The following is a 15332-nucleotide window of genomic DNA, read 5'->3' as shown; positions in this document are numbered from 1 at the left end:
CAGTGTATTTTTTTTAGAGGTGAGATATTTTCTGTGGTGAAGTTTTACACATAAATAATTGTACATTTCTTCTCTGAATGCATTCATGATAAATTGCTCTGGACTGATGAGGAAAGATTGCTTTGAAGTCGTATGTGCATGGGATCAGGGTTCAGTTAGAGGACAGGGGTGTTGTGTTTCATTTTAAGAAAAGGGAAAATGGACAAAGACTATGTTTTCCTTTCAAATCACCTTAATTTATTACATATTCATAAAGGGGATGAAGTATCACAACACTATGATAATGATAATGGAGGTAAATTATCATAGTGTTGTGATATTAGATCGAGGACTTGCAGACTCACTGTATGCATTGATGCTTAGTGTAATTACTTAATGTAATAATAGTAATAATTTACCTCCCTAATGATAATGGAGGTAAATTGTTGTTTATTAATTTTAATAATTACAACCTTTATTGGTTTTTAATAGGTTTTCACTCAAGTATATTGCACCATGGCGCCATGGTTTGTCAGTTGCAGCTTATTTATTATTGGCAGGAGAAACATGCATTTCAACAAATAATGCTCAAGGGTTTAAGTATAGGTGTCAATTTTGTTATTATATTCTAGTTATTAGATGAGTCTCATGCTGCTCAGAGAACCAGGGTTACGAGAGTAACCTAAAGTTAAGATCTGTCCTATTAGTCTACATTTGAGGTCATGTTGTGTTGTAATGTTGGAAGTGTCTCTCAGGTGTCATGTACTCTGTCTCTACTGTCACGCCAATGAAAATGTGACATGTTTTTATTAAACATAGTTTCCCTGTGGAGACAATAAACTTTCTGCTCACTTCACAAAATCTTGAGCCATGATGGAGAGATTACGAGACTCGTCTGTCTGCACCTTGACATAATGTGTGACACGATCTAAAGTGAGTAAAAGTACGAGTGTCCTACTAGAAAATGACTTTGGTAAAAATTGAAGTCACTTTTAAAATAATACTTAAGTAAAAGTCTTAAAGTATATGACATTTACTGTGCTTAAGTATCAAAAGTAATTTTCTGGTATACAACGTGAGACTAGAAAAGTGCTATATAAATGAAGACCATTAACAACTCTTCTTCTTCTGATGTTATTTTGTAGTAACAAGTAACAAAGATAGTTGGGGGAAATATAAATAACAGTAGTAAAGTACAGATATGTGAATTTTGTACTGAAGTACAGTAATGAAGTATTTGTTCTTTGTTACATTACGACACTGATATGAGTAATATGATGAGTTGCGTGCCGACTCACTCTATACCGATCATGAAGATCATGAAAACACAAAAAGCCCTCTTGACTGACGTGATAGTGATAATATCACCTAAGCTTCCCTCAGCTGGGTGTGTTCTGTCATTGCTGTTTTTTCACATGACATATGACCAAGTATGTTACTGCTCGTGATGCACTCCACTTCCCTATCATGTGCTGCAATCTATCAGACGTAACTACCGCATTATAATCACAGGAGGAATGTGGGCGGCCTGTCCGGAGCGAGCTTAGCACATTCTATTGATCACAATTCTAGAAAAATAAACACGCGTACATGTTTGTACAATTTAGTGTCAAAAAGGTGAAATTGGCGTTTGTTTGGAAACGAAACAGTGTGGTTTTACACGACAGTGTTACTTTGTGCATGTGCCCAGACAAAAATTGAAGACCCAAGTGTCGTCTGCAACAAATTGGTACAATGGTCTGTCCAGGCCTGCAATGCCACAATGCAGCCACAAGGAGGCTTCAACATGTAAACCATTTAACAGCACAAATGTCCACCTGCTGGTGGCACTGGAGGTAAAGTTACTGAGGTAGTTACTGAAATCCTAATTAATACACAGGGATTCTTCCACGTCTACCTCATTGCATTACATAACCATTAGAGTTGAAGGGGTATTTCACTATGGATGTCAGTGGTGGACTGATTTGACCAACAGACAAATCAGATACTGATGCTGCTAGACAACCCTCCCTGCAGAACATCCACTGTTATCGTCCAGTAATGTCTTACTGGGCTCTCAAAGCCAAAGTAATAGGGACCTGGAGGATATCTGAAGATCCCCTGGTTTGTAGCCGTGTACCACTGTGTCTGGGCCAACAATAACAGGCAGTGAGGTGGGGAATGTGGACAGGAAACCAGTGCTTCACAGCAGCAGCAGCCGTGGCGGCTCTGAGGCTGGCTGAGCGAAGCTGAGCTGCTGAGGAGCTGACTACAGTCACATTTCAGCCAGCACTCAGGCGGGGCTCCTCCAGGAGACGCACACACACACACAACTTTCCCACGGGATTCTGACAACGGATTAGGCCACTATGCACAAGAAAGTGTTTGGATGCACTTACTGTATGTCTCACTTATACCGGATTGTGCAGACACACAAGAGCACAGACAGCCAAGAAATTTTACAGTTTAGTTACATGCTGATTTTTGCTGTATTTTGCACCAGATTTCCCCATTATATGACTGTCATTAGCTCTTACACACACACACACACACACATACTCATGCAGACACATGGCCTCATCAGCACGTTCTCCTCACACACACACACACACACACACACACTCATGCAGACACATGGCCTCATCAGCACGTTCTCCTCATCTCCCCATTGTCCAAAATCCCCCTGGTCTCAATTAGCTGTGACTCTCCTTGTCATCTCTTTCTCCTTCCCTCTGCCAGGTGTTTTGTCGGCACCGTGTGGCTGCCAGCACAATGCAGGCTCTGTTCTCATCCCCCTGTGGAAGACCGCTGGGAGACCGTTCTGTCTCGGGCCCTGCTTCTATTAATTTCTCTCCTGGAGCATTCCTCAACCTCACTGCTGTTGTTTCTCATTCTTTTGTCTGTTGTTTTTGGCACCAGGTCTCCCTTACACCCACAGAGAGAAGCCTGCTAACTTTCCAGCTGTAAGCTTTAGGACAACAGTGCAAAGCATCCTTGTCTCTGTCTGAGACCAGGCTAACATAACAACTGGAGGCTCACAGTGAAAACTGTGCTCCTGGGTTAAAAAGAGTTCTCTCTTCTGGACCAGGTTTGACCTAATTCCAGTGCAGGATTAAAAGGTGATACCACTTTATACAGGCAGAGGGCGCCAGATATTGAAGCCTTTTCGGATGACCAAAAGTTTTATAATCCATATGTGGGTGATATCCAGCACCCACCCTTCTAAATAGTGCGCCAGTTTAAAAGGCACATTTATTTATTTATTTGTTTCTTGGCGTCCAGACCTCACTTATCTGTTTTAATACACTATCACATTTTATTATTACATTAAAACCTTATTTAAAAAAGTAATGGTAAGGCTTTTCCATAAGGATATCATGAGGTGAGAAATGGCAAAGTGTAATAATTATAGATATGGACTTCTAGAGTTATAGATTATAGACTTGATAGACTATAGATTATAGAGTATACCTGGTTACTTTTCAAAACAAAGGTACAAAGGGGTTTACAGGACATGCAATGGAAGGAAAACGTGGGCAATTAAAACATGCATAACAATAAGAACATAACACAGAACTGGATAAAACAATAAAAGCAATACAATCATTTTTGAATTACAAAATTGCCTTTTTATTTTAAAAGAAAGCTGGAAAATAGGATCTCCAGTCAGCTATACTTACATTTCACATTCATTCATTCATTCATTCATTCATTCATTCATTCATTCATTCATCTTCTACTGATTTATCCTCTGGTGCCAATCCCAGCTGACATAGAGTGAAATGTGGGGTACACCCTGAACAGCTCCATTTAAAAATGATTTAAGAGTTTATTGCAAGCCTCAGTGTTTGTGTCCTCCTCTGTGTAACTGTACATTTTGGATGCCAACATAATACTCGATATTTATTTCTGCTGTGGAAACAACAGCAAACAAAACATTCCACCCCGCTGTATATTCCTCACATCCCATATGCTTGTGTGCGTCTGTGTACAGACGTGTGTTTATGTGTTTGGTCAAAGGTGCATTTCCATTCTTCAAGGGGACGGACATAAGGAGGTAAACATCCTTCAACTTCATGTGAGGACGCTTGATTGTCAAGCATAAAGCCGGCTACAAAGCCTCTCTCACCCACCTGTTTACACGCTTAATTAGCAGGCAAACACCAAGTCAGATGGAGGCTATGTCATCTGCCGTGTCAGGCTGGGGGTCAGTGTCTCATAACCTCACTCCACAAGTATTTAAGAGACACAGAAGCCTGGAGACACTGAAGTCATGAGACAAAATCTGATCCACAAAACCAAACACTGCAGAGTATTGGCATCGCTGGCCAAAGGTAATGGGACACAGTTTAAGAAGCTGACTGTTGTTTGCAAAGAAACGCAACATGCCAGTTTGATAAAAGAAAATGATTAAAAACTGTGTAAAGGTCATCTTGTTCTTTTTCATTGTGTTAGCGTGTGAATCCGTCATGCCAAACTGAAGTGGAACCTGCTGCGGGGAAACAAACGCAATGGGAATGTAAAATAAAGCATTCAACATGACTCCAAATATTCTTTTTTTTTAATTTGAATCATTATTCAAGGACAAGGAAATAAATAAAACATGTCGTGTGATGGGAATGTCTAATACAACTGAGTCAGAGATCAACACATATAGATATTCAGTGTTCTAAACTGTCAGCAAGTAATTTGGTTAAATGTTAGTAATTAGTAGTTAATTACTTAATTTACTTACATTATCATTATTGTTACTATTGCTGAGAACACATCTTAAAAAATTGATGTTGTGAAGTTGCTATTTTAGCCAACTTTATATTATACAATGACTGAGAATGTCTTTATGTGCTTATTTACTATATATGTGTGTATGTGTTTTTCCCCCCCATTTTTTAACCAGTTAAACATCTGTTTTTTATACATATTCAACTTTTACAAATGTAACAACAAATATGTAAAGGCAGTGCATTTGATCAATACAAGATCAAGGACAAAACCAATTATGATGCCGATGCAGTTTCTCAAAATGGGCTTGCCAACAAATTCGAAGCAGTTACATCAAATTCTTTTTCAAAATCGACTTAAGTTCTCCCTCAGACATCACTCTGCAAGTTATTCCATGTTCAGAGAGCAGAATATTAAAACCTGTTTTCACTCTCGGGGCCATCATCTGTAGAGTACGTTTGGTCTCTACACATGTAGACAGACAGATAAGGAGGAACCAGGCCAAGAATAGTTTAACATATAAAGGTATAGTGTATATGCAGGGACGGCCATTTAGCAATGGCATAGAGTGCAGTGATGTGTGTGATTTCCATCGCCAGTAATAAAGCAATGGGGTTGGGTGCCTTGCTCAGGGGTATCCCAGCCCTTTGACCTGGTAGGGACTTGAAGCTGCAACCCTCCGGTTACAAGCCAAGTTCCCTTGGTCATGGCTGCCCCTTGCTGTGTTGTCACAGACGAGAGTTGACTTGGGTGTATGTGATTTTACATTTGGGCGTGAGATAATGACTTTGAGGCAATAACAGAGGAGGCCCACGTCTCATCTTCATTCTTCACCTGTCCCTGGCCCGCAGTTTTAAAGTTTCTGCAGAGAGAAACCAGGTGAAGCTGAGCAGTAAAATTATTGCTATCAGCCATTGCCTCTTTCCCCAGTTAACGGTACACCTCCCTAATGACCCGCTATTATGTACAGCTGGTGTTCGGGGTAAAGGTCGCAGATATCCGTGTCTGTTTCGTGGCATTCCTCAGCATTGAATGCCGTCCTATTTCTGTCCCCCATCCCATTTCTTAATTTTTAGACAAAAGTAATGCAGACTTCATTTAGTCAACCTGGAATTAGGTCAGAAATGTAAAAAATGCATTTGCAGCTTCTGCCTAAATGACATATGGCTGCACATAAAAAGACCGAAATCACAGATGTTTCCACTGGTCCATTATTTCTATGCTGTCTTTGGCACCAACTGTTATTTCATATAGACAGTTTTTAAAGATCTTGAATGTCTCTAAGCAACTGCACAGATGTTGACAAATACTACACTTGCTGGGGATTACATTCAGGTATGAATTACCTACGGAAAACAACCTCCAGTGTCGGTGGTCATTCTGAGAACGCCGTGCAGCGCACTGGTATGCTTTAATATTTGAGACAACAGTGCCACGAAGTAATGAGTATCAGGACCAGATCACTCCTGGTTTAGATCTTTGCACGGGATCTGTTTTCTTTAAGAGATAATGAATATATTTGCATAATTATTCGGTAACAATTCCTGTGTCCCTATGTGCTCAACCCCAAGTCTCTAAAACAAAACATGACTGTTTATGATTTTACATTTGCACACACTGTTCCTCTTAGCTCTAGATACCTAATGAGCACGATTTTGCTGGATATTTGTCTGTGTCTAAATATAAAAATGTGTTCACATTCTCAGACAGCATCCAGTGCTCTCCCAGAGACTTCCACCTTTTCACCAGACATTCTTCAAACATGTCCTTTAATAGAGAACAGACTTCATACTAATGTCATGGGATAAATATTTTTAAAATGATCTTCACCGCACTTTTGTTTCCTCCATCGCAGCTGCACCTCAGTCTTGCTCCCTTTTTACAGGTTGGGACGTGCACATCTGCGTCTCCTCACCTCAGCTTCTCATTGTCTTCCTGTGACATCATTGAATTACTAACAGGGAACCCTTCTTTCAACTTTATTTCGGTAATGATTGTCATTATCATACCACCAAGTGTCTCGCTCTGCATCACGTTTGGTGATGTCAGGGGAAGGTTGCGGGGGAAAGGACAGGTTCAGGTGCTGTGGAGGGAGAAGATGTCTCAGACTAAGAAGTCAGTTATATTATCAGTATCATCACCTGTAGTTAAAGCTGTCGTGTGGAACTTTTAAATATAAACAAACGTCTGTCACATTCAAACAACATTGTTATATGAGTTCAGAGTGTGTCGATTAAGCACCACAAAAAAACCCCAAAAAACTCTCATTTGTGGCCATAAAAATAAGTAAAACGTGCACAGTAATGCACTGCGGCTTTAACTTTAACTTTATCTTAGTCTCATGAGCTGTTGTCAACATTCTCACAGTGGACACATCACTTTATTGCCACCTCTGATCACCAGTTGCTGCTTTGATTCATCCTCCCACTGCTCCACTTATTCGACCCTCTGTGTTTGAAGTGACCCAGGACTTACATGCAACTTCTTTAACTTTATCGCATGAGTTTCAAACCCAAAACTTATGACTGTGGTAAAGGAAATCGAGTGAATGTTCCAAGTCACACATTTACTTGACAAATAAGCAGTAATTGAGTTATATGAATAATACGAATATATGAATAAGTTATACATCTTCTCACTCCTTTTCGAGTATGCAACTTTATTTGTTTGTTCTGTACTTTTTGTTTTGCATAATGTCTGACATTCCTTTGCGGGCACTTCATTTGCTATCTTATACATTTGCGTTTGCATTTACGCACTTGCATTTTGGAAAAAAAACATTTACATTTTTTTTCTTTACAATGGCTTGTGCACAATGAGAGGAACGGTCACTCCACAGCTGCATTCTTATCTCGCGTCAGCAACAACAGCCAGGAATGTGTTGTAGCGGTCACAAACCTGCGACATTGTTTTCATGACCCTGCTACATTTGAGCAGAAGGGTGGGGCTTCTCCTGCTTTCCGCTCGCTATATGCCCACGTAAATATTTACTGTTTTTTCAAGCCCTTGCATTAATAATCTGTTGTTTGATTTATTCACCGTCTGTTGTGTTTGGTGTGTTTGGTGTTGCGTCTCACGGTGAACACTCAACAATAAGCCACTGCAGGTTAAAAGCCAAACTGCAAACATGGACGACATGTGTTATATTTCAGGCTAATCACCACCGCCGCATACAGCAGAGGTGTTTAGTGCACTCGCTCCATGAACTGGCCGGCAATCTGTGCTGAGGTCTTATGTCAACAAGACTCTGGAGATTTTAAACACTGTAAAACTTCACACCTCACAGAGAAAACCCTGGACTTGAAAATGACTCCAGTGTTTTTTTTTTGTTTTTTTTTGCCCTGTCTCTTTCTTAAATGGCACCTGTTTTTATTCTTTCATCATCTGTGATTGTTGTCACTTAAAAAAGAAAAAAAAGAATCTTGTCTTACTTTATTAAACCTCATTCAAACAGCATAATTAAAAAATCTGGATCATTCCGTGTCCTTTTCCTTTGTTTGCTCCAGTCCCAGCGTCTCGTCTCCTCTCCTCTCCCCTTTCCCTCGTCACCATCCCTCCTCACGTCCGAGCTCCTCACCCCTGCTGTGTGTATGAAACATGGCTGATCCTGGCCAGGAATTTGCCCTATATCAATGGAGTTTGGGGCCCGTGGCTGTAAATCACATGACCAGTAATGTGGGAATGACCATAATGGAGATGGACAGGCTGGGGAGAGAGCGGGACAGTGGGAGTCGCATTCCTCAAACTACTCCTTAGATTATAGTGATTGTGCACAAATCTATGCATTCGTGTATTACCTACATATCATGTCACCCCTGACCTTCAACATATTCTACAATACCATTACTCCCAAGTGAATTGTTCCCACGCCTTACTCAGTCTTACACATATCCCTTCCTCTTCCACAGCATACTACAGTGTCACTATGGAATATCTGTGATGTGCCTTTTTATGTGGCAACACAGTGTAAGGTATGCAAACCAAGTTTCTCTGCACTGATGCAGCAGCTTTCAAACTATGCAGAGCACAATCAAACCACGAGCCTTCAACTAGGACCAGATGCTGAGACCACGCTGTAGAAAGGCTTACACTCACTTCCTCAGTGAGACCACACAACTCCCCAGTCACATTTCAGCTATTTTCCTGTGCAGCATACAGAAGGAAATGAATGTCCAAGTATACTCGGTATCGGATGGCCTTTTTAAGTGATTATCACAGTTTTGGAGATGGATTTAGGACAGTAACTAGAGAACCACAGAATAATGAACTGGCAACTAACTCTGTGAGCTCACAGGCTCTTCAAGTGAGAGTTCACTGAGTCTATCACCAACTCAGCCACTCACACACAGGAACAAATATTGATTCTTTCAGACCTTGTGTCTTTCTTTGGTGTTGGGCTGGCAGAGCAAACAGCTGGACTGCTATAGCAGCGCCTTTCATCCCCGAGAAAACCCCCTCCCACTCCAAGGCCTCTGTCTGTCTGTAAACCTACACGATTGCTTTCTCGGCGTGTGTGTGTGTGTGTTCTCCAGTGGGGTGACAAGCAGAGCGTTGCAGCATTGCACTTGTCAATGTCAAACAGACACATTCTGTAGATGGTGTGTGCAACCTACTTGGATTCACGGTGCTTTTTCCATACACAGAGAAATGCCTTATCATTTAAAAACTGTACTGTGTTACTTTTAAATATAAACAAATGTATGTTGCACTGAAACCATTTTTCACACAATGCTGCATAAGCGTCACATACAGTAACTCTCGTCTGTGTTTCTCATTACAGCGGTGTTTAGATCTCCTGTCACGCGGCTACGTTCCCTCGCTGCACACAGGAAGTGATTTGTTTTATATGAAGACAGATGGAGGCAACAGCAACATTGAGCTAGTAAAGCAAACAGGTTTGAGGCTGACTGAAAACAGGAAGTAAAGGTTTAGAGCAGCAGTCTGAGACCTTATTCATAATCTCTGAAAGTGGAAGTTTTATCTCAGTGTCTGTAGAAATTAGAAAGTGCAAATTGAAATGACGAAAAGCTTCCTCAAAAAGACATTTAGTGATATATACTGTAGTTAGAATTCAATTGTAAGATCAATGAGACTGTTAAATATGATGCCATCATAGCTTTGCATACAAATGGGAGCAGTTAGGAATGGAGTTGATCTTCTGTCCACACTGACCTTCAGAAAATCCTCTGTGACCGTTATGACCATGCGGCCTCGATGGGACCATTTGTATATGTTCACAGTTTGCAGCGTGAAAATTAACTCATCATCCCTTTAGATCTCCTCACTTGTCACTACATATGCTCTGTTATGTGCTTCCAGACTAAACACTCCCCCCTTTCCTTTTGTTGGTTTGTGTAAAACTCCTGGGTGGTCCATTGATACAAGCCTCTACTGCTGTAAGACACGCAACTGAGGTTTGACCCTAAACAAACGTGTCACTGATAGTCACAGGAAACAACAGCATCTGTTAGTGTTGATGGGGGGGGGGGGCGGCATGACTTCAAGTGCTCATACGGTGAATACGTTTGTTTTATTGGACATTAGCACACAGAGAGTGATCATTTCTTTAAATAGTTCATTTCGTTAGGTATTTTCTCCCGCCAGTGTCCCCCCGCGGCCATCATGTGGAGGATAAAGCTGAAGAAGACGAACAAAGATATTTCCTCCTTATTGTTTTTGTTGTTGTTTTCTGTACGCACACATCCCTCACCTCCGTGATTCCCTGGAAAAACAGCTGTAACAAGACAAGACTCAAGACAACAGCAGGAAGGACCAGAGGGATGGATGAAAGGTGGAAGGAATGCTGATAGACAGGTGGGTAAGGAGGAGGTTCCAGGTATCTTAGCATCTGTTGTCCAAACCTCTAATGATCATATTATAATAGCAGCAGACTGGATGTCCTGTTGTTCTATTTGTCCCAAGTTCACCTCCTTTACTCGAGTTTTACACCCACATAAAAAACATGACACATGACAAACATGCAGATGCACACGCTTACTTACATATACACAGGTGGGACTCACAGATGCCATGTGCGTGGATGTGTTAAGGGTAAAGTGAGGTGAACACAATGTTCATGCTCTTTTGACTTATTGTAAATTGGCTCAGTGGATTGGAATGACACAAACAAGGAGAATGTGGTTGAAACTGTGCTTGAAGGAAATCATATTAGGTTCAATCCTTTGGCTTTGATGCCCAAAAACCTCATAGCTATCTTCATCTGTTCTGCAGACGGACAAGGACTCGTCCAAGTAGTGCAGCGCTTGCATCTCTCTCAAGAGCAGTATTGGCAACAACAGACACATTACCTGTGTCAGAAATCTACCAGAGGAGGAGGCAAGTTCAGATTCTGGTGCTGGAACCAGAGATCCATGTGTCGAAGGGTAGGGTTAGGGTTTAGAAATCTTTGCACACAGCCTGTACCCCTCAGACGTGTTAACTGGGCACTCAAACCATGTGTCTGCGAGTGAAAAGCACACAGATTTATGTCAAGAATTGACTTTATGCTTCACTGTTTCAATTACGATCTAAACAAGCATCATTTTTGCACTTCCTACGTAGCTGAGGATCAACTGGAATTCGTCTGTCTGTGTTGTGACGCTCAACAATTTGGATGCCTCCCAAAACTCCTTTACAGTAACTCACCCAAATGTCATACAAACACTTTACAGTTAGACAGCTGGGCATTATCGTGTTTTTCTCGAACTGAAGATTTTGCAGATGTTACAATGTACTCTTAAGGGCAATTTGTATTTGAATGGAACAAGTTTAACCAGCATTACTAGGCCACTGACAAAAAAAAAAAACATCTTGTAAACTTAATAAATCAGTAATTTGGGGCAATGTTTGTTAAAGCTGTAATTACAAAATAGCACAAATAAAGTTGAAGATGTATCATGATAATAGTGGTTTCTTCTTGAGTGTGTGTCGTCCTAGTATCACCCACAGCTGAGGTCATGAAGAACCAGGGCTCAAGGTTTGAGTGGTTTGGAATAAACTTGAGCCAAAAGCTACTCTGTGAAATCCAAGACCTTGTTATAGACAGGGTGACGTTAAGTCATGAGAGAACACATTACTGGACAATATATGTTTTCTTAAAGTCTTACAGGCTCCTCATTAATTAAGGCTTGGCTTTTCCAAAGTGAAAACATAAATGTAAGTCGTTTACACGAGACCATGGTACATACAGCATATGCATGAGCTTCAGCATCGGTCAAAGTATGGTTTCACTGAAACGGAGATGAAAAGTTTATGGTATGCTAAAGAGCAAAAAAAAATCAGAGGGGAGGAAAGACATATCAAAGTTGTTATACTTTCTGGTTGACAGATTGTTCCAAAATCCGGACGCCATGCTGCCCATCCCCCTCATTCAACAGCCAGTGCAATCATTTTTCACCCTTTTCCTTTTATTCTCAGCAGTGTAAATCATTTTAGAGGACCACACCTCAGTAGGGGCAGCCTGAAACTCACCGCAGAGGCTAGGGTTAGGGGAAAATTCTTGGTGGGTATTATTCAATGAGCTTAGTTATTGAAAAGGATTACAGTGAAGTTGGTTATACGCTGAAATCTGGTGAAATCTCAAGTGTAGTCACGAGTCTTGTAACAGTAGAAAAAGATATAGATATTTGGTTCATTCTGTGTAGTGAACGAACAACTGAAAACTGTGTTCAAAACTCATTTCATTTTGCAAAACCATAAATAATATACATTGTCTGGCTTTGACTGAATGAATATGCTGGACTATGGTCAGTGTATGAGGAAAACAACACAGGCTTTCAGGGAATATACTATATATATACTTTTTAAATGTCTGTACTGTGGAGATGTATTTCCATATAGATAATATCACAGCCTCTGTTTCACTGAGTTAATATCTGTCTTTTAAGTAGTAGTTCAACATTTTATTGCTTTTGACTTAAGTACCACACATTCATAGAACAAAATAAAAATTTTTTTTTTTAAATAAATTACTGAAGTGACAACATAATATCTGATAATTCAGCCCCTGGTCTGCCACAATCTAGCCATGATTTGCCCGGAGCTGAGAGCGGACGAAGAAATGACTGCACTCGTTGGAGTTTCAACTTTACAGTTGGAGCAAGAAATGACCTACTCTCGTCCAAGTCCCAGCTCAAGGTCTGAACAGGAAACGGAGGGGAACACCACCCCCACCGAGCCCCTTGCTTTCCCTCATTACAACACTCCCAAAGAGAAAACAACACAAAAGAAAAGTATGGCACCTAATCTCAGAGATGATTAAAAGACAACAACAAGCGTGTTTGTGAGTGTAAAACACATAATACTTGTAACCAGTGTGATCATGAAATAAACCTTTAGCTCTAACTGCTGTTGTGAATTTTCAGTCTGTGAATTCCAACCGTTGTTTGGATTCCTCTGAGAGAGAATGTTTTATGCTCCTTTAAAAATACAAAAGACGCTGCACACATCTGAAAGCCATTAGCCCCTCAAACTGTTACCAAGCAGTCTGAGGATTCTTTCCGCTCTCTTGGAATCTTGCTACATTTCTCTCCTTGCCTCTTTTGATTTTTCAGCTCTTTCTTTTGCAGCGTCTCCTGCCCTTGCCTTTTGCAGTTACAAGGGTAACGGAATTTCAAAACTCTCATCCAGAAGCTTTTGCTCCATGGCCCACTAAAACCCGAGTCTTCCAAACTTCAGCCATAAACCTCTCTCCATCCCACTTCCCCACTGTATGTTTTAACAGTCATTAAACCATGGCCAAACGAGCTGTGCGGAGTTACAATGTGCTCTATCACTGGAGAGCAGCATCACGTGTACATGAGACCGCCTCTTCCTCCTCTGGTTCCCACAAAACAGGCAGGAGACATGTGAGGCAGGTCTTCCCTCCTCCCTCCCTCTCATCCTCCAAAGTCTAACCTTGCATGAAAGGACCAATGTGTTTGTGCGCTATTTTATGAGATCACATATTCTCATCCCCGACGAACACTGCCATTCTTTGTCTTGACTCGCGTTATACTTTGAAGTTCTGCATTCCTCTCCCACTGCATCACTGGGGCAGCACAGCTGCACAAGGCCAGGTCTTTACAGGAGACCAAAACAGCAACAGGTAAGGTGAGGCGAGAAATGCTTCGCCTTCTAAGCAAGTGATGGAAAGAAAGATGGAAGAGGAGGTACGGAGGGGAGTGGTGAGGGAGGGTTAGGAAATGAGACTGGGTTGAATAGAAGGAAAATCTGGAACAGGAGCCTGGGGGGAAAAAACAGGAGGTCAGAGGGTTGTTCTATTGCCCTGCACGTGAGGACATGTCTGTCTGTCTGTCTATCTATCTGTCTATCTATCTATCTATCTATCTATCTATCTATCTATCTATCTCCTTTTCTAGTAGATAGTCCCAAAGGTAAGATTTATATACTGTGACACTTTTATTTTAATTTCAGAAACAGTTCTCAGTACGACTATTTTTCTTTTTTAAGTTATAAAAAATAGGGTGTCTATCCATCCATCTGTCTGTCTGTATGTCTATGCCAGTTATAGTTCCAGTTTTAGGCATTCAGAGATCATCTTTTCATTTGTTTGGTATGTGCACGGAGCACTGATCACATTTTCATTCACACAGGGAAAAAAAAAAAAAAACCCAACAGCTGACCACAAGATTTCCAACTGAGACCATCTCTAGACCCAGCCACACTCCACCCTGACCCCACAGGCTCCAACCACAAACCCCAAGACCATGATGACACTCTGAAACCAACCACTAATCCCTCAGCCCCGCCTTACGATATACAGTGCACACGCTATGCACGCACACACCTCCATGCTCCCATGACCTTAGCGCTACTCTCTGCTGTAAAAGCTGAAGAGACAGCATGTGAGTGACATCAGTGTGGAGAGCGGGAAATGTTACTGATGCACAAACGACGGGGTTTCTGGTTTTCTTCCTTCCGCTTATTGCTTAAAGCTTCAGTGAACTACTTAATTGCTTTATTTAACTTTTCTTTTTGATATTCCACATTTTGACGGATATTGCTGTTTCTCTTCTTGTTTTACATTAAACACGTGGCTGGATGGGTGAATGATTCTTCCTTTTATGAAGTGTTTACCAATGAAAACTTTAGTCCATCTGAGACACATTTCAATGTAGATTTTCAAATGTTTCGGGCATTCATATGACATTCATATTCATATGGTTACTTATATATATATGAAACAAATTGTGGTCCTTTAACACATACTTCTCAGGTCCGGTCCTGCCTTCAGAGACACATGTGTGATGGTTCACTGCTGTGGGCAGTGGGACAATATGACTAATTCTGGCTATTAGTCTCTCCCTGCTGTGAAGCTGTCATGGAAGTGATTTGGCTCAACGATGTCTCTGCTGACAGGACTAGACAGCCTGAAAACCCCCTCCAGGCTCCGGTGGGATCTCCTGGTTCTTACTGTCTGTGTCAGAGGAGATCAAGCATTAAAGTCAAACACTGCACAAGCAGAAGTGCAGATCACTGCTGTGTCCATACACTCACACAAACAGTTAAGACATGGAGACACTTAGCCTTTTCCCATCAGATAAAGATGCTGTTTGGAACATTTTGGCACACAAGGAATCCCAGTTAGACATGGGATATAAAGATTAGCCGGTGTACGTGAATGTCAAAGTGTGTAGCTATAGCCCCAGTTC

The sequence above is a fragment of the Solea solea genome, chromosome 9 (genome assembly GCF_958295425.1).
Source record: "Solea solea chromosome 9, fSolSol10.1, whole genome shotgun sequence".
Classification (NCBI taxonomy): Eukaryota; Metazoa; Chordata; class Actinopteri; order Pleuronectiformes; family Soleidae; genus Solea; species Solea solea.
Note: the sequence above shows the minus strand (reverse complement) of the source record.